This window comes from Arvicola amphibius, chromosome X (assembly GCF_903992535.2).
Source record: "Arvicola amphibius chromosome X, mArvAmp1.2, whole genome shotgun sequence".
Classification (NCBI taxonomy): domain Eukaryota; kingdom Metazoa; phylum Chordata; class Mammalia; order Rodentia; family Cricetidae; genus Arvicola; species Arvicola amphibius.
In genome coordinates this window covers 96,594,839-96,616,119 of record NC_052065.1, presented here as the reverse complement: position 1 = coordinate 96,616,119, position 21,281 = coordinate 96,594,839, and positions in this window count along the sequence as shown.

Genomic DNA, 21,281 nt, shown 5'->3' with positions numbered 1-21,281 from the left:
TTCCTTGCCTTTCCCTGCAGGACTCCAGGAGCTCTTCCTAATATTTGGCTGTCAGGCTCTGCATCTGATCCCATTAGTTGTTGGGTGAAGCCTCTCTGATGATGATTATGCTAGGCTACAGTCTACGAGGAACACAGAATATCATTGGGAATCATTTTATCGACTTTTTTTCACCTAGGCATGTTTGGTTCTACCCTATGTCTCTGCGCTATCCAGTTTCTGGTTCCTGACTCCCCAGGCAGTGTCTGGCATGAACTCCCTCTCGTGGCATTGGTCTCAATTTGGACCAGTCTCCCACAAGTTCTGAGCCACCTTTACCCTACCACATCTTACAGGCAGGATGAATGGTAGATCAAAGATTTTGTGGCTGGGTTGGTGTCCCAGGCTCTCCACTGGAAGTCTTGTCTGGATGCAGGAGATGGTCACCCCGTTCTTGAGTGAGTGCTTTGAAGCTGCCAATTCCATGGTGCAGGGTCAAAAGGTTGGGTAAGCCTGGACTAGTAAACTGTATCACAATGAATTTTATGTATGTTGTGCACTTTACCTTCTAGTCTTATTTTGTTGAGTTTTTAAAATAATATTTATTAATTTTCTTTGAGAAGTTTATAAAATGTATCTTGATCACATTCATGCTCCTATTCCTTCCCCCAACTCCTCCCAGATATACCTCCCCTGACCCAAGTCACCATTTTGGGTCCTTTTTCTTTTCTTTAAAATACATTTTTTTTGAGAGAGGGCTGGCCTTAATGTTGATATGCAACAGAGGATGTCCTTGAACTTCTGACCCTCCTACTGCTACCTCCTAAGTGTTAGGATTTCATGCTTGTGTCACTATGTCTGGCTTATGAGGTACTAAAGATGCTTTCACTTCATCTTCCCTAAAAGTGAGAGGTCCAGGGTGGTAATACCTCCTGAACCTTAAGTACTGTCATGTAACAGCGCTCTCATGCTGAAACGCTGAATGACGAGGAGCATTTTACTAACTGATGTACAGCCCGGCCTTGCCTCTTGTTCTCCGATAAATTGTTATAATAGCCAGTGGCACAGTGTGCTGGAAATTAGATTTCATTCTCCCCACAGTTTGCCCAAAAGTAAATAAATCAACTTTTCTCAAGGTAGCAGGTAAGTACATATGTGCTAGGTAACAGTGGAAAAATAACTCACCAGAATTTGACATTTATTCTCTGCAACATAGGCAGAACATTAGAGCTACAAAAGCCAGTGTAGCCCTCAGCAGAAGGAGAAGGTTGACGGTGTTGGAAATTGTGCCAGAATTGTTCTGTATTTGGTTAGTTTTTCTTGACAGACCATGTTTAAATGTTTCCAGGGAATCAAATGGGGATTAACTTATCCTGGACCCTATAAAATAAAACCATCTAGAGGAGGGGTAACAGAAATCCTAGCAACAGGAAGCTGGAGAAAACCTCTGAATACCCCAGCATAGAAGGAGTTGAACACTAAATAGAAATGTGTCAATTAAGAACTCCCAGACTACAGAAGATGTATTCTCGGTGACAAAGGCCTTTGAAAAGACCAGAGACCCCAGTAGTGGGAAGCCATTTCAATAAGGTAGAAAAGACCAATTCCCTAATTTTCTTTCTATATTCACATGCCCACTCTTTTGAAGATTCAAAGTGGAAGGAAAAGAAAAAATTATGTGTGCTCCATAAAGTCCAATATCATATCTCTCTTTAATATCTCCTCCAAAGACATTTAAAGTCTATGGGCCTTCGTATGGCAAGGGGAGAAGAGTTTATCTGGAGGAAAGATTGAAGAGATATTCTTTTTATGGGGGAGAGAGTTGTCTCATGTATCTCATAGTGGCCTCAAAATTACTCTCTTCCTGAGCCTGAGCATGATCCTCCTCCAGCCTGTACCTCCCAAGTACTGGGATTATGGGCCTGTGCCACCAGACAGTAAGACTGAAAAATTTGATTAATCTCTTAGATGGAATACATACTGATTGCTAAATCAAGATAATGTTTTGTCTTTTAGTATTACTGGAGAATTGCCATATGCCCAAGTTTTTATCTAAAGCAGTGTTTATCAGCATGTGAGTCATAATCCCTTTGACAAATCTCTATTTTCAAAATAATATTTGCATTAAAATTCATAACCATAGCAAAGTTATGATTATGAAGTAACAACAGAAATCTTATGGTTGGGGGTCACCACAACATGAGGAACTGTATTAAAGTGTTGAATCAAGGCAAAAGTTGAGAACCACTGATCTAGAAAAAGTCAGAAACAGCATACCCTGATGGTCTGTATTTTATTGGAGCATTGATAGACAATAATAAATTGCACTTTAAAAAAAATACCAGTTGTGGGCTGGGAAGATGGTTTAGTTCATAAAGTGTCTGCTCTGCAGTCTTGAGGACCTGAATTCTTCTGGGTTACCACATGAAAACTGGGAATAATGAAGTGGATCCATGCTGTGGGATTCCCCTCTGTAAGCTGTGAATACCATTGGTTAATAAAAAAAACTTGCTTGTAGAACAGAGCTAGGCAGGGAAAACTAAACTGAATGCTGGGAGAAAGGAGGTGGAGTCAAATGAAACCATGGAACCACTGCCAGAGACAGACATGTTGAAACTTTGCTGGTAGGCCACGACCTCATGGTGATGCACAGATTAATGCAGATGGGTTAAATTAAGATGTAAGAGTTAGCAATAAGAAGCTAGAGCTAATAGACTAAGCAATGTTTTAAATAATATAGTTTCTGTGTGATTTTTTTCGGATCTGAGCTGCCAAGCGACCAGAACCACCAAGCGTTTTTTCATTACAACAGACCCAGAACCTCAGCACTGAAGGAACAGAGATAGAAGACTCCCTGAAGCTCTTAGCTAGATGGATAGGCTCCATGTTCAGTGAGAGACCCTGTCTGGAAAATAAGGTGGAGTGTGATGGAGACAGATACCTGATATTGTCCTGTGGCATCTACATGCAGTGCACACATATGTACCTACTTGAATGCACGTATGCATACATACTACCAATTGTACTTGACAGTTCATTCTTTTATTCAACAAGCATCATGCATTGTGCCTGGAGTAGGTCATGCAATGAGAAGGTAAAAAAAAAATCCTTGCCCTCAAATTGCTTATTGCCTATAGGAAAGGTTAACACATCTTTTTTTCCCTACAAATGACCAGATAAATATTAGACTTTATGGGGTACACATGATTTTACCGTTTTCCTTTCTTTCTCTTTTTGTCTGTCTCTCTCTATATCTTTGGCCTTTATTGAGACAGGGTCTCATTATGTAGCTCTGGGTAGCCTAAAACACACTATTTAAACCAGGTTGGGCTTGTATTTGTTACAATCCTCCTGCCTCTACTTCCTGAGTAATGAGGTCATAGGCCTGTACTACCACACTCAGCTAGTGTGTATTATTCTTTTGAAACTAACCATTAAAAGCAGGCATGGCTCATATCTGCAATCCCAGCACTCAAGAGCCTGTGACGGGAGGATAGCTGCAAGTTCAAGGGCAGCTTGTGCCACACAGTGAGTTCCGGGTCACTTTGGGTCACAATATAAAAAAAAAAAATAAAAACGTTAGAAAATGAAAAGAAGCAAATAAACAGATAAGCCAACAATTTAAAACTAAAAATAAGTCTTCCTTGAGAGCTAAACGAAAAGAGGTCATGTGTCAGAGTTGGCCTCTAGACCCGTGTTTGCTGCTTCTTAAACTACAGGCGAAGGAAAATACTTAAGTACCAGCAATTACTATACATTATTATTAATTTTGAGAACACATTTATTCAGCATCACAATCATTCCACTATGTTTAGCAATCGACAGCATGGGCAGGAGAAAAAAAAAGGTCCACATTAAAGCCTTTGTTGGAAGGCTTTATACTCTCTACAGAATAGAAACTAAAATGACCTGCTATACAATTAGTCATAAGTACAGTCCTTGATTTTTTTGCCTACACATGAGTACTGTTTAAGACATCATTTTCCTAGTAGCTAGGCACTGCTACCTCTGTGATTGGCTGAGCACACAGATCTGTTGTAACCTGCAGCTTCCCTGTCATTTCTCTGCCTCTCGTCTCCCGCTATGCTTTGTTTCTCAGCAATAATTAAAACCTTCTGCCCCGTCATAGCCACCGCTGCTGCTGGAACTGCTGGATCCACTTTGGTTTTGAGGTTTCACAAATTGTTGGCCTCAACCATGATAGTCAGAGCTTCTGCCTCTAAAATGTCTTCCTTTTCATAGATGCAAAATTTGAAGACTGACTATGGAATTTCCAAAACCACTGTAGCTTCTTCCATCTTCAAAATTTCTCTCACTACCATCATCAAAGCTGTCTCTGCTTTCTTGGTTTATGGATTTCATTTGAACCAGCATAGCCACTGTTCTGGATTCCATAATGCTGCCTGCCTCTTCTATTACCTCTGCTTCCTCCACTGTAAACAGGGCCACCTCCTCCATAACCACTATTACCAAATCCATTAGAGCCACAAAATTCTACAACATCCGTCCCCACCTCAGCTGCCTCCAAAGCCACTATATCACTATCACTAAACCTAACTTGGTGCCGGCTACCAAATTTTCCAGCACCACCCCAACCTCTTAGACTAGATAAAGCACTAGCCATCCCTTGCTTCCACAAGGCTTCTCTTACTTCACAGCAGCCACAATTCACATGATGTTATTTCTGAAGGTCAGTCTTACCCATGGCATCATGGTTATCAAAGGTTACAAAGCAGAGCCCCTCTTCCCTCCACTGTCTTTGTCAGTAATGATTTGAAACACTTCAACTTTTCCATACTATTCAAAACAATCTTGTAGGTGGTGTTTGTCAGTGTCATCATTAAGCTATCAGTGAAGATCTTTTTCACAATCAAGTGGGCATCTCTTCACACAGATTTGGTTTCACAGCTTGTATGACCTTTCATTCATGGCTGTACCCACTGCCTCCACAATGGTGTAAATGACAAATGCAACCTGCTAGAGAACCTGGCGTTTGGATCTCTTTATCATATAGTCATTGAGTATTCCCAGTTGTTCAAAATGGCTCCTCAGACTCTTCAGTTGTTTTGAAGCTTGGCCCTCCAATGAGGAACTTCCCCAGCTACTTAGGCTCCTTAAGAGACTATAGCTGAACAATGAGGGCAGCAAGATAAGACAATTCAGTGATGCTTCCTCCAGGATATCCACAGGCAGAAAAGAGTTAGCTACGGAATATATCCCCATATGCTAATTAGAATTGAAGATGCTTTTAGGGCTTTAGGAGACAAAGAAAAGAATTATTCAGCAATGATTGGGAAATCAAGGCTCCTCGGAAGATGCAATGTTGACCTGAGACCAGAATGAATAGGAGGTAAAGGCAACAAATGGTGTTCGAGGTCAAGGGATCTGTCAAAGAGGGAAAGAGTTTGGTTCACTTTAACATTTCAGTGTGTGTGTGTGTGTGTGTGTGTGTGTGTGTGTGTGTGTGTGCATGCTTCTGGGAATTGTTTCTTTATATTGAGTGGGGTCTTGGGATTCATAGTAAGTGTCCTTACTTTCTGAGCCGTCTCATTGGCCTTTAGTTCATGCTAGAAAGTACAGAAAGGATAACATTTAGAGAGGTTAAATTATTCAGAGATGGAGGTGTGCCTGACTCCACACCTGTGCTCCTAACTACTGGATCATATTGCAGCCCCTCTATTAAAGCTATGTCTAATATTTGTCTCAAGAATTTACAAATTGGAAGCTCTGTTTGGCTCACTTCTGTTTTCCCCGAGGGAGAAAATGTCCAAGTTCTAAAGGGCTTAAAGTTCTTTAAGGTAGGAGAGTGAATCAATAATGTTGGGTTGGCTTCATTGGACCTCTAGTTCTTCCTTTAAAACACAACCCATTCTCCCAGAGAGACTTAGAATATACTGTGCAAATTCAAGGAATTTTGATGTTTCTTCCTTACAGGAGTTTTTTTTCATGGTAGCTAAGTTTGAAGAACACTATAACATGAATTCTAACATTTTTGCTAGAGATTTAAACACTTAGAGAGTATGGAAATCTCTGGCTTGCAGTACTGTTCCCATGTTAATCAACAACATTAATGACTGTAAGCCAGTGAGTTTACTCAGTATAGATTAGATCCAGCATTTTTTAATTGATTGCTTTTTGGATTTTTACTGAAGTAGCATTATTTGAAATGTTAGTTTGGCCATTCAGTTACTATTTTTTGAAAGAACTCACATTAAGGCCTGCCTTCTACCCTTAAAGTCAGTCAGAATTAAGGGAGAAATGAGGAGGAGAAAATAGGAATGGCCCAACCTTTGCTGTTACTGGCTTTCCGGTGCTCTGTGGTTCTTACTCAGGATTGTGCTTTGCACATAGGAAAAAGAAAGAAGCTAGGCTAATTCCCAGACATTTGTAAGCCCAAGGCTCATGAATTTTGTTTTGAGACAGGGCCCTACTAAGTATCTGTTTTTGACCTGGAGCTTGCTATGTAGACCACAGTGGCCTCAAACTCATAGGGACCTGTTTGCCTCTGCCTCTTGAGTGCTGTGATTAAGATATGTGTTACTATTCCTGGCTCTGAACATGTATTTTTAAAACAAGCTCTCCAGCTAAATAACCACTACCAAAGAATGCAAATGCCTACAGAACTAATTGAACTAAACAATATATCAGACTCCCTTGACCTATGCTTAGAAATTCTTGAGAATGAACTATATAAAGTTGTACTGTAGTGTTTCAGTTTATTGTGATAACAAAATGGTCTTTAGTTCCAAATAAATTGGATGTTATTGCAGCAATGAATATGATGCTTTTTGGTGCTCTGTTTTCAGAAGAAACATCAAACTGTATTTGAAATGGCTCTGTGCATTTCATAAAGTTAAAGATCAAATACAGATTACTGGCATGTATTGATTCAACATCCTGAGATACCAAAGAAATACAGAAGATACAAATTTACAATGATGGAGAAAATGGGAATGGTGCTATTAGATAATGAAGTTGTATGAAGGTTAAGAAGCAGGGGAGTGGTGATTGGCGAGGCTGTGTGGGGAAAGCCACAGTTTAGAGTAATTGCAGGGGGTGATACACTGAAAGGGAAGATTGGATGCTGTGGTTTAGAAAACTGTCTCACAAAGGTCTGTGACTGAAGGCTTGGTGTACAAGGTAGTGTAAGAGGGATACAGTTGGACCTGGAGGAGGGTTCACAGAGTGGAAGGGGACGGTCCTCTAGATGTTGCAGTCATGTCTTTGCAAAAAATGGTGGAACACTGACCTCTCCCTCCCCAAGCCTCTTGGTAAAGATGTGCTCACACGCTTCCTCACACACGCATAGTTGACATTACCATTCGTGCCATGACATGAGGAAGTTTAGGGACATCCCTTAGTGAGCTCGTGCTACTTTAAAATTGTGAGTCCAATAAGTTATTTGCCTCTAATCTTTCATTGTAGCAATATGAAGGCAATTAAAACAACTTTCTTCACATAAATGGCTTGAAAAAGAAACTAACACAGAAAGTGGGAGATAAATGCAGTCATTTTTCACACAGGTGATTCATTGCCCTCCTTAATCTAATGAACAGAATGTCATATATATATATATATGTGTGTGTGTGTGTGTGTGTGTGTGTATATATATATATATATATAATGAGTTTCAAAAATTGGGGTGATATTCTTTACAGAAGTGCAGAGATCTTAGCGAAAATTCATCCAACATTGTTGCATTTTAGGACACGCTACAGCAAGGTGACAAACTTCTTTCGTGTATATAAGGTTTCTGACTACTTTTTAAAAATTTATTTTCCTATTCTTTGATATGAATAACAAGTCAATGATCAACATATTTGAGAAATTTTTCAATATAAAGAGAAAGATAAATAAATAGACAAAACAGAGACAAACATTAGAATTACAGTGTTGTCCTAGTTCTTTTTCTACTGCTATGATAAGATGCCATGGCCAAAGGAACTTAAAAAATAAAGCATTTAATTTAGGGCATATGAGTCCAGGGGACAGTAAAGCACATGACTACTATAGAGGCAAGCATGGCAACAGGCAGGCACAGCACTGGAGCAGTAGCTGGGAGCTTACATGCTGAGACAAAAAAAAATTGAGATGTGAAGAGGGAGAGAGAAGGGGATGGGGGGCACTCATTGGAAATGACATGAACTTTTGAAAGGCCCACATAAGATTGTAGCCATAATGCAAAATTCACTTAGGCCAACTTCAAAAGTCTGCATACTCTTTTGGTCTCAACACTGTTTAAGAATTCAAAGTCTCTTCTGAGATCCAAGACAACCTCTTAATTGCAACCACCTATAAACTCAAAAAGCAGATTATGCACTTCCAACATACCATGGCCCAGAATATATCTCTATCTCTATCTCTATCTCTATCTCTATCTCTATCTCTATCTCTATCTCTATATCTATCTATCTATCTATCTATCTATCTATCTATCTATCTATCTATCTATCTATCTATACCTATACCTATACCTATACCTATACCTATATCTATATCTATATGTATATCTATATCTATATCTATTTCAAAAGGGAAGAATGGGGACATAATGGGGAAATACTGAACCAAAGCAAGACTAAAACCCAGCAGGGCAAACTCCAAATCTTGCTCCTCCATGTCTGATGTCAAAGGGATTAGATGGCTCCGTTCTTCCAGGTTTGCCGACTGCAACATACTCCTCTCTCTTGGGATAGATCCATTCCGTGTCTGCAGCTCTTATTGGCAGATATCTCATGAGCCTGGCATCTCCAACATATTGGGATCTCCACGGCAATCAATCCAAGCTTCACTTTCACAATTTCACAAAATAGCCTCCCCTGTGCTCATATGGGTTTGAAGGAGTTACCCTACAATAGAGTATTGGATCCATAAAATTGGGGGGGAACAATACCCCAACTAGACACCTCATGATAGCAAATAACAGCTTCAGTACCAGAAATGGGTCACCTCTTTTTGTTGGTTTATGGAGTCACATAGACACCTTCCAAAATTACTGGCTACTTTCAATACTCTTGGCTACCCTCTAGAACTATTGTTAAAGACATTGCACAGTTGGGTCATATAATGTGGAGAAATCAACGTAGAACTCATCCGGCAGTCTCATCTGCACTGGCTAGTTGGTGCTGGCAGGTGCTGGGTATGTTGTAAGAAGAAAAAAGCAGTTATCAATCTCACTTGTCTGTGAACTCTAAAAGGTTCAAAACTAATTGGTCTGAGAATAAATGGCCACTGTTGCAATAATGGTATGGATAACATGGAGTAACTAATCATTTGCTGATTCTTATCTAAAGCTCATTTAATTAGATGGAACCTATACCTGACACTGTGAAAGGAGCCACGAACCTGTGACTAGGCCCTAGGGGAGAACACATTTTATTCTACTAAATGAACATAATATCAAAATAACTCCCAATGAATTATTGCTATACCCATCGATCAGAGAATCTCTCAACCTTCATTAGAGAAACTTTTTGTAGCAGATGGTAACTAACACAGAGACCTCCAACTAGTCAGTGTGCAGAGAATGACACTGTGGAGTATTCAACTCTAAAAATGGGCCATACATATTATACCCTTCCCTCCAAGGCTAAAAAATCTTTGCATAAGAGAAGTTGGAAAAATTGTAAGAGCCAGAGTTGGTCGATAATGTCAAGGAAACAGTTGAACATATGAACTAATGGTCATTGTGACAGCATGTACAAGACCTGCATCCAATCTAGCTGGATAAACAGGACAAAGAAGGCATGAAATCACATCACTAGCTGAGGAACTATTGGCATTTGATAGCTTCTGGGAGAAGATGAGTGAGTTTTCTTTAATGACATGATCCCTGGTATGTTGAACATATGCCAGAGTAGGTCCTATTCTCAGGACTAGCTGGAAATTGCAAATTGGACTTGATGGGGAAAATGTTGGTGGGAAGGTACCTTTAAAGTTTGTGCCAGCTGGTGTGTTCGACCTTGTAGCATTGCAACATGGCATTGCTACTAGCAAATTTCATGCTTTAGAACTACACAATTAGTTTACAAAAGAAAAGCTCACACTAATTGGTGTTAAACCACATTATAGTTGAAAACACCTGCTATAAAGAAGAAATCTACATTATATCATGAGGAGCCAAATTTAGTTTTCGTTATAAATCCTTCCATAGTTTATTATATTTGGCTTCATACACATATTTTATATTAAGAAATACTTAATTGCTTAGAAAATTGTTTTCAGTACTAATTTTAGCTTTTTGCATGGAGACAATTGTCACCATGGATAAAAGGATTTTGATTAGAAAAAAATAAGTGATAGGTATTCGTTGAACATTTACTTTGTATCAGTAATTCTATTAAGAGTTACAAAGGTACTCTAAGACTATTTAAGACTCAGTTTTGGCCAGGCAGTGGTGGAGCACGCCTTTAATCACAGTACTTGGGAGGCAGAGGCAGGCAGATCTCTGTGAGTTCTGAGGCCAGCCTGGTCTACAGAGGGAGTTCCAAGACAGCCAGGACTGTTAAACAGAGAAACCCTGTTTTGAAAAACTTAGATAAAAAAGACCCAGTTTTTGTGCAGGAGAAAGTTGAATCAGTACAAGGAACAATATAAGAGTAAAAATGCTTAGTAAACATGTAGTAAAAGGCTGAATTGTCAGAGTTAGATCATGATTACTAGAAAATCTGGCAGCGAGAATGTGTAGTTAGTGTGGATTGAAGTTACAAAGGATTGTGAATAGGCTGCCTATGGTTTTAAATTATGGAAAAGATAGACTAGGTCAAGAGAGGGAAGGCCTTAGAGGAAGAAAGATAAGCAATGGCCTGGAGCAGAACTTTTTCTTTTTATGTATTATTAGAAATTTTAATCTTCCCTAATATCACTAAAAAGCTTTTTCTGTTTAAATCTTCCTAATATAACAACTTTCTCTGAGTGGATCATTTTTTTCTCTCTGACAGTGCAGTAAATTTTCTGTCGCTTTGCAGAATGGGAGCTGCCATTTTCTAAATGAGCCCTTCTCCATTCTGCTCTCCTTTGGTGCCAAGTCTTAATAAAGACAAATGGGTTCTCCCATCCTGTGGTTGCCATCCATCTCAGCGGATGACTATGAGAGTGAGTGCCTGACCCCTTTCCTGTCAAATAATAGAAAAACCTTTATCTTTATTTATTGCCATACTTTAATTACTAGAAAAAAAATCTACCAATTAAGGAACAAAGAGTTTGAAAAGTCGTTAAAACAAAACCAGGATTTCTGAGCACATCAAAATGTTTTCTATTTTTCCTGTGTAGGAAGAGAAAGTGTTGAGGGTTGTTGGTGTCATTTGGGCTAAATTCTAAGGCATACAATGTCACAGTATGTATTGTTCCATGGAAGAAGGTACTTGGCAAAAACCATAGATAGCATTATGGGTGGGCCCACCAATTTAAGGCTTTGGGGTCAGTTCAATGACAAAATTAGTCAAATGATTAGACTTTACAGGCGATCCTGGAAGCTCTTTACAGACATAGCCAGAGTCAGTCCATCAGGCTTTTGAGTGGTTTCCTGGCAGGAATCACTATGACATTTAGAAAAACGTGTTTGTTCCTTATGTGTTGCTCTATGATGTAAAAACAACAGGAACTGCCCACCCCGGATATTTTTCTGCTCTTTTTCTGTTTAAAGTCTAAAATGCCATTCCTCTACTCCCTGGTGGTACAATTTTGCATCTCTATAGAGCTTCTGGTAAATGGCAGGTCAGATTTTACTGGCCTCGCTTGGCTCTTTAACACTTTAATGTGAATTTGTTTATCTGAGTATGTGTGTCTGTAGGCAGCAATTTTTTTAGAATAACAATTCTTTCTTACAAGTTTTAAGTTATAAAAACGATAGCACAATTTGGATGCTATGAAATCTGACATTTGTATGAGAGCATTTGCAACATATGCAAGTATTTAAGAAATAATTACGAAATGAACAGCCACTTGCTAACTGCTCAGCCTAAGAAATTGAATGTAAACAACCAAAACCTTTTAAGTACGTGGGTCTTCTCACCTCCTCTCCAGAGCTGGCAATTATTCCAGGATCGAACTTGTTGCCCTTTTGTTCTTACTGATGTATGTGTCTGTATATAGTGTAGCTTGGTTTTAATGCAGCTTTCAGATCTTGACATACGTAAATCCATACTGTATTGATTTTCCTGAAGCAATCTTTGCTTACCATTTGGTGAGATTAACTGATGTTGATGTGTGTGGATTTGTTTAGTCATTATTATTGAGCTTTCTATTATATAGATACACCATAATTCATCCATTCTCAGGTTAAGTGCTTACATGGAACTAAAACCTTTTTCATACGACAATACATGCTACGATTGGAAAGGAAAACCTCAAGAAATGTGGAAACATATGAAGTAAAATTTGGCCCATTCTCCCCATCCCCTGTACGCAAGCAGGCACTATTAAGAGTTTAGTTCCAGGTATGGCATGTTTTGTTCATATTCATGGGAGGCCTGCTCTTTCAGGAATGGAGGAGGAGTGGGTGGGGTATAGAGGTAAAGTGGAGTGAAAGACTGGGAGGAGAGGAGGGAGTGAAAGCTGTGGTTGGGTTATCAAATAATTAAATTTTTTTAATTTGAGTTTAGTTGCTATATTTCACGAATTTTCTGTGAACATATGTTTTATTGTGTGTGTACATGCACAAGGAACAAAATAACACATAATCTGGTAATAAATTATTTTTACTAAGTCACATATTATGGATATCATTCTATGTCATTAATATATATTTTGTCCCTTTTAGTGTTCTCCATAATTAGTATTTGTAACACAATTTCTAATTGATCTTGATAATGAAAACCTGGAGTCAGCTATTAGGAGTTGAAATCGAAAAGATCAGAGTGTCAGAGCAACGAGCCACTAGTTCTTACCTCTATGAAATTTCTTGTCTGAGGTCTCATAGAGAAGGTATTCAATCTGAGGACTTGTAGAGACAGAATACCCATTCAGTCTGAGGATTCCTGGAGACAGGATCTTGCCCACTTTGGTCTGAGGATTCTGTAGAGGTTAAACGCCTCTCTAGTGGCTGGCTCCTTCTCTGATATTTCAGCTTTTTCCCCAGTATCTGATTCCTAGCTTTTATTATTATTATTTTTTTTTTGGTTTTTTGAGACAGGGTTTCTCTGTAGCTTTGGAGCCTGTCCTGGAACTAGCTCTTGTAGACCAGGCTGGCCTCGAACTCACAGAGATCCGCCTGCCTCTGCCTCCCGAGTGCTGGGATTAAAGGCGTGCGCCACCGCCGCCCGGCCCTAGCTTTTATTATTAAGACCAATTAGAATTTGCTCTACAAGTATGTAGATACTTGATGGGTGTTACTAATGAAAAGTTGTGCTATTATAATAATGCTGCCATGACTATTCTTAAAAAGACAGGTTAATGAAGACAAAATTAGAATTGATTGAAAGACAGTTTTAGTTTTTCACATACTTGTCTTTACATTTCTGTATTGTAGTATATTTTCCTCATGTTTCCTATAGTAATTCTCCATGTTATTTTTCTTCTAATTATCAAAACAGACTTCATTTGTAGATAATTTGGAAAACAGAGAAAAGTAGTAAGAAAAAAATCAAAATAGCAGCTCCATAAATCTTGACTGTGTCTATCCTTTTCACTCATAAGCTGTGATTTTTGGAGGAACTGTAGTCAGTAACTGAAACAGACTCTTAACCACTTTTGCTTATGTTTCCATGGACAGAACACAGTGGAATTGTTCATATTAAAGATCTATCCCATTGTCAAATTCAAACAACTTGACAATATTATTTATTTGGAAATTCGACTTGGTCCTTATGAGATGAATCGTGAAAAGTACTTGCTTTCAAACCTGAAGATCTGAATTTGATTCCAGGGAACCACGTAGTAGAAAGATTGAAGTTATTCATGCAAGTTGTACTCTGAATTGCTTGTGTGTGTGTGTGTGTGTGTGTGTGTGTGTGTGTGAGAGAGAGAGAGAGAGGGGGGGGGAAGGAATAAAGTCATAAAAAATAAAAAGAAAATTCCCAAACTTCTACTGCTACATAAGTATTATTTACATGTTTTTACTCTCTCTTCCATACCATTAGCAGCAATTGCATTTTCAATCTTTTTTTTAGAGCACTTTTAACCAAACTAAAAATAATGTGATGGTGCCACCCACAGAAACAGCTGACCTGAGCTAGTGAGAGCTCACTGACTCTGGACTGATAGTAGGAGAACCTGTATAGGATCAAACTAGGCCCACTGAATGTGGGCTCAGTTGTGAGGTTTGGGGAGTCTGTGGGGCTACTGGCAGTGGGACCAGGATCTATCCCTAGTACTTGAACTGGTGTTTTGGAGCCCATTCTCTTTGGAGGGATACCTTGCTCAGCCTAGATATAGTGGGGAGGGCCTTGGTTTTTGTCTGGAAGTCAAGTCTTAGAATCTATTGTTTCCCCATGGGAAGCTTTACCCTTTCTGAGGAGTGGATGGTGGTAGGCTGTGAGGAAGGGTGGGGCAGGAGTAGGGGAGGAAGAGGGAACTGGGGTAAAATGATAAAATATTGTATTAAATAATTCTTAATAAAAAATCTAAAAGAGAAAATAATAGCTGTTCATTTCCACCATATTGTCCTTTTTTATCATTGACACATTTTTGAATGTGCATATATTTTCAAGTCTACTTAATACTAGAAATGTAAGTTTTTGTAAGATTTCTATGTCTTTTTTGTAGCTATGCCTGAGCTAATAATGACAACTGATAATTGCACTAATGATTTCCCAAAATGAGTAGCGCATATGTGTATTATCGAGTATGCAAACATGATCATGCCGTTTTGTAGTTTTGTTTTGTTTTCATGTTTCCACAAAATACTTTGATGCTAGACATTTTAATGCATAGTGTTATTTTTTTCATTCTTGTGGTCATCTTTTATACTCAATATATAAAGATTCACTTTTAAAAAATAATTGGGTTGTCCTATAGAGAATAATGTACTATAATTTGCTCAAGCATTATCTTGTGGATTGCCATTAGGCTTTATTTTAGTTGTTTGATATTATGACCAGTACTCTACTGTACCACACCCGCCTGTACTACGTGCCAGTACGGTACTACTCCTGTATTGTGTTGCCTGCACTACAGGACCCTTCGCGAGCCGGGCAAGGGCCTGGAGATTTAAACATACAAAGATACACAGACAGAGACACGTGAAACAGGAATGCCCCCTTTATTGTGTCCAGGAGCAGTTTATATAAAGATCCCTAACTGATAGCCATGCCGCAGCCAAACCCACCAGAAACGACTCCCCTGCCATCAGGGTCTTTTGCTCAGAGCAGCTTCTCAGAGGAGAGGAAAACAAGTTGTTTACAAGAGATTCAGGATCTGGGAGTTCACAGCTCCCAACACTGTAGGAGTTATCATTGTTTCAGTTTATCTGGAACTTTTTTTAGATTCGTCATGTCAAGTTTCAAACTCCAGGAAACCTCACTTTTCTGTTAAAACTGAAATGGTGGGTTGCCATAGTCTGACAATTTATTCACTGGTACTTTTGCTGCCATTGCATCTATTTACAGGAGTGAGATTGCTGGGTCATCTGATTTGATTCATACATAACACTCTGTGGGAAGGGTTTCTGGAATAGAATTCATGTTCTTTCTTGGGTGTAGAATGTAGATAATGAGTCATAGATTAGGAATCTGGTCTATATTAGAATTCACAATGAAACTCTTTCATCAGTTGACCAGTTCAGTAGAGGAAGAGGAAATTGCAGAAGGAAGATGAGGGATGGGTAAAGGAGAGAATGTTAAAGAACCTAATGACAAAATTCATCTTCATATTTTAATCTACAACCAATCAGCATTGCTGTGTATGTCTGGTTTAAGCACAGAGCAGGGAGATGAGAGTCTGGAATTCTATATTGTTTCATGTCTTTTTTAAAAATCAAATGAGAAGAACTAGTGTTTTGTTTCTTTCTGGGGTTCTGTGTACATTAGAAGACTAGACCCCAGTCTTAAGACAGACTGAGAGCACTCCAGCTGTTGTACGGGTTATAAAATAAGAATATTGCTCCCGGCAATCCACAGATGTCTTCTTGGACTGTTTACAGATGTTGGGTTATATTACCATCTCTTCATTAATACTGAGCAAATAAGGTTTCAGCTGGCTTATTTAATATGCACATGTACAGCTTCTTCTGCCATCTGAGGTAGCAGATCGAGCTAAGATTCTCAATATTGTTTGCCGCCTGCTTTTCGTAAAGCGGCAATTAAGGAAGGAAGAACATGTGCCTTCCAGGACCTTGCACTCATCTGTCACCTCTCAAATAGCTTCAAGGCGATTTGTTACATAGTGCTGACTGAATGATTGCTTTCACTGTGATAATTGCCAACGAATTTCCTGTAAGGGCAGAAAAGGAGAGGGGCAAAGGGAGAAGGTTAAGGAGGAACATTTTAAGGCTCTTTGTTCCTTCTAATAGTCTTACATCAAGTCATTAGAAATTCTTAGATTTAAAACATCGGAAAAGAACAGCAAATAACCTGCTACACTCTGATGAAATCCTCAGTGGATGGGAAGCTGACCTTGAGGCGCCAATTTAACTGAGAGACAGAACCGTGGAAGGTCTTGCACACTTATAGTCCCAAACTACACGACAGCTTCCATCAAAGGAGTTCAGATGCCTCTCTTTGACAGAGAGAGAGAGAGAGAGAGAGAGAGAGAGAGAGAGAGAGAGAGAGAGAGAGAGAGAGAGAGAGAGAGAGAGAGATCAAATATGAAGCAGGGACTGTGGATTTATTTATTTCTGTTGAGTGGCTGTTGACTTCGGGTTCTGGCCATTAATTTCTTGTCTGCTAGGTGTGGCTAGTAATGCCTGTGCTGTCTGGAGAGACCATATCAGATAGTTATTCTCAGTGCCAACTATGGGATCAAACTACTTTAGTTTCAGTCTTGATTGTGTTGTGGATTTGCTATGTGACTTGGGCAAGAAACTCTGAAGCACTCAGCATTTTGCAATCTGTTACATGGAATAATGACACTGCTTCCCAAAGACTGTTGGAGGTTAGTTAAAGTCATTCTCTTTATATGTGTCTCTGTGTTTTGCGCATGTGTGTATGCATGTTCACAGGTATGGGAATACACTAGTGTGTACTTGTATATATTCATACATGCATGTGTGTGAACATATGGAGATTTAAAGACTGATACTAGGGACTCTTCTTTGATAGGCTTTCCCCTTATTGTTACAGGCTTCCTCAATTAAACTCAGAGTTTCCCATATGGCTAGGGTAGCTTGCTGACTCCTGAGATCCCTGCCTCTGCCATCTAATCTCTGCGATGGCAGGCAATCTGCCGTACCCACCCAGCATTTATGTGGATGCTGGGGATTTGCTCTTCACTCCTGTGCTGTAAGTGCTTTATTCATGGAACCTTCTCCCCAGATCCCTCCTTTAAAGATAATTCATAACAAGTACACAGAACTCTGTCTCACATAGTTTTCTGAGAATTGCAATCATGTATGATCATAGGCACAAGATCTAGCCAGCCTGTGTCTAAATCATGATTCTGCCGATAAGTGGCCCTAGAATATTGCTTAGCCTCTGTATGCTTTCAGATTTTCATCTGCAAATGTAGTGATGGGCTGCATTCCCGCCATACCGCTCCTGGCCGCCGGCTAGCTTATACCCAGAAATAACAACACACAAATTGTATTCTTTTAAATACTGCCTGGCCATTAGTTTCAGCCTCTTTCTCACATCTTGACTAACCCATATCTAATAATCCGTGTAGCACCACGAGTTGTGTCTTACCGGGAAAGATTCAGCATGTCTGACCTGGCGGCTGGCTTCATCACATCTCTCTCCCTGAGGAGAGGCACGGCAGTCTGACTAACTTAGGAGAAGCGTGGCATCTGACTGAGCCATCTATCTCACTTCCTTCTTCCTGTTCTCTCTACTCCACCCACCTAAGGGCTGGCCAAGGCAGTTTCTTTATTAATGAATGAAATCAACACAAACAGAAGACTCTCCCACATCATTTCCCCTTTTTCTGTTTAAACAAAAAAGAAGGCTTTAACTTTAACATAGCAAAATTACATGTAACAAAACAGTTATCAAGTAAGAATTACAGTTACAATATTTATATCTACTTTATCTTTTATCATAACTAAGGAAAACTATAACTATCTATCTATTCTTTAACTCCATCAAAGACTCCAGAAGGATATAATATTACCTAAGTAAATGAGAAGTAAGCAACTTACAAAACTCTAGAAATCACAGAGACATCTTGCTGCCTGGACAGTCACCCAAAGTTCCTCAGTACCGTTGGGGCATCCATCTTCGGCCTACAGGCCCATAGTATCCAGCAGACTTTTCCATGAAGCAGGAAATTTCAAAGTCAGTTCAGTCACTATCTGCTGTGTCCTGCAGAATGTCTCGCAGACTCTTTCATGAATCAGAAATCCCAAAGAATCATCTCACCTTTAGGCAAGTTCAGCAGTCCTCTCTCTGCTGGTTCTTTGTGTTCAGTTTATGCAACAGTCCAGGCAAGAGCAGTTTCTTGCCCAAATGGCTGTCAAACTCCATAAGGATCCTCTTTGATGCCCATCTTCCTCTTGAAGTAGATTGGTGCTGCCAGGAGCTGATGTGTCTCATTGTCATGAAAAGCCTTAAGTTATTAAAACATTTAAGTGGAATATTCTGTAGTCTTTGAAAAGATATTAGGAATGCCTATCTAACTGAAATATATCTCTATATATCTAGAAAATCTAACATGACTACAAGCTTTACTATTATTGATGACTATCCATTAACAACCTATATACATTACATTTTTAAAATGAACTACACAATCACAATACATTAATCAGTATCAGAAATATATATACATATAACAAAATAGACCTTAAATTTCTATCAATAAGGCAAAATTTATACCAATGTAAATTATTCATATCTGTATCATCTCCCCCTTTAAATGTAAAAGAACATTTATAAACAATATTTGGGAACATGGGCGCAGTTATTTCTCTCCAAACTGCTTCCTGCTGAATGGGGACGCTGTTAATCAGATCTTTCATGGTGTAACCTGTGTGCCAGGTTCATCTCAGTCATCAGTTGGGTGAAGTAATTTTTTGAGGGTGTTCATAGCAACCTTTCAGGAGGGCGTGGTCTATCATACCATATTGGGATAGAAGCAATCCAATGGGTCTCATTTTCTGTAAAAATAAAAGAAGACTCTCTTTTCCAAAGTATCATATCCTTAGATACAAATTCTGAAGTCAAGGTATTTTCAAAATATCTTTCTTGGATTAGTTCAGCAGCATTTATAAACAAATATCTTTTAGCATCTGTTGCTTCTTCCTCAGCATTCAAACAATTCAAAGAGAGCATAATAGCATATAGTATCAAGATTCTCCGTATATTTTCCATCTTTATGTGGCTTTATTTTTACCTCTATTTCATTTATTTTTACTTTTACTTTCTAAGACACATTCTCTGTATATCTCTGTCCTGGAATAACTCTGTAGACCAGGCTGTCCTTGAACTCTCAGAACTGTCTCTGCTTCCCAAGTGCTGGGATTAAAGGTGTATGCTACCACACCTTGAACTCACAGAGCTCTGTCTGTCTCTGCCTCCCAGGCATTCGGATTAAAGGTGTATGCTACCACACCTTGAGGTCACAGAGGTCAATCTACCTCTGCCTCCCAAGTGTTGGGATTAAAGGTGTGTGCCACCACACCCTAGCTACTTCCTTTTTTTCTTTTTCTTTTTCTTTTATTTTACTTTTAAGAACTTTAACCTTTAGCCTGCAAATATTTTTAACACAGTGTAAACCACTTAGACATTTTCTTCGACTTTGAATTTTTCTTTTACTGTATTTCTCTCTTTCTGACTACATGAGTCTTTACTTTACCAAACAATATCAGTAGGACTAAAGCCGTGACATTGGCGGCTAGATCCAGCCCATTCCCTAGCTTTCCAGCCTCATGGCAGAGGTACCACAACTCTTTGGTGGTTCAAGGTCCCTGCCAGCAAGCAAGCTGCAACAGTGTTAAACAACACTCAAAAGCTCCATAGTCAGGACCGCCTGCTTGAAAGAGTCAGAGTTTGCCCTGGCAGAACGGCCCAGAAAGCTGGCATTTTAAAACGACACAGCTTTTTTCCTGCTACGGCTGAAAACCGAAAAGCATGCAGTTGATTTTCATCAACAGCATTTAAGTGTTTCGTAGCCGAACCTCTTAAAAGAGCTGCAATGCTTTGCAGCTGAAGCTGAGTCAGGAAGCCTCTCTTAGATGAGAGTGCTTGCTTGCCAGACCTGAAAAATAGAGCTTTACTCTATTCTTTCCCAAGCTTTCTCAAGCTTTCTGCAGATTCGGTTATCCACGTGGGCGCCATTCTGTAGTGAGGGGCTGCGGGCAGGCCTGCTTTTCATCCTGCCCGGCTCCCGGCCACCTGCTAGCTTATACCCCGAAATAACAACACACAAATTGTATTCTTTTAAATACTGCCTGGCCATTAGTTTCAGCCTCTTTCTCACATCTTGACTAACCCATATCTAATAATCCGTGTAGCACCACGAGTCGTGTCTTACCGGGAAAGATTCAGCATGTCTGACCTGGCGGCTGGCTTCATCACATCTCTCTCCCTGAGGAGAGGCACGGCAGTCTGACTAACTTAGGAGAAGCATGGCATCTGACTGAGCCATTTACCTCACTTCCTTCTTCCTGTTCTGTCTACTCCACCCACCTAAGGGCTGGCCAAGGCAGTTTCTTTATTAATGAATGAAATCAACACAAACAGAAGACTCTCCCACATCATGCAAAGTAGGGATAGAAACAGATACATACTTCAACTAGTTAAAACAATTTGTTTTAGACTTCCACAATGAGCTTCCTTAAATAATGGGGTTAGGATTTTAGCTTAGATTTATCTATTTTCTAGCATTCTTATTTTATGAAATTTGATAAGTTTTTGTTTAGAGTCAGCAAGATGGCTTACCGGGTAAAGGTACTTGCCTTCAGGCCTGATGACCTGAGTTCTGATCATGGGACCTACATGGTAGAAGGAAATTACTGACTCCTTCAAGTTTTCCTTTGACATCTGCATGTTGTACGCATTGTCGTCCTGCATTCAGTTAGTGTCCTGTTGCTGTGACAAGACACCATGACCAAAGGCAACTCTTATAAAAGAAAGCATTTAATTGGGTCTTGCTTTAAATTTCAGAGGTTTAGTTCCCTATTACCATGGCAGGGAGCATGGAAGCATGTAGGCAGGCATAGTAGAAGCCGAGAGTTCTATATTAATATTGATCCACATGCAACAGGAGGAGAG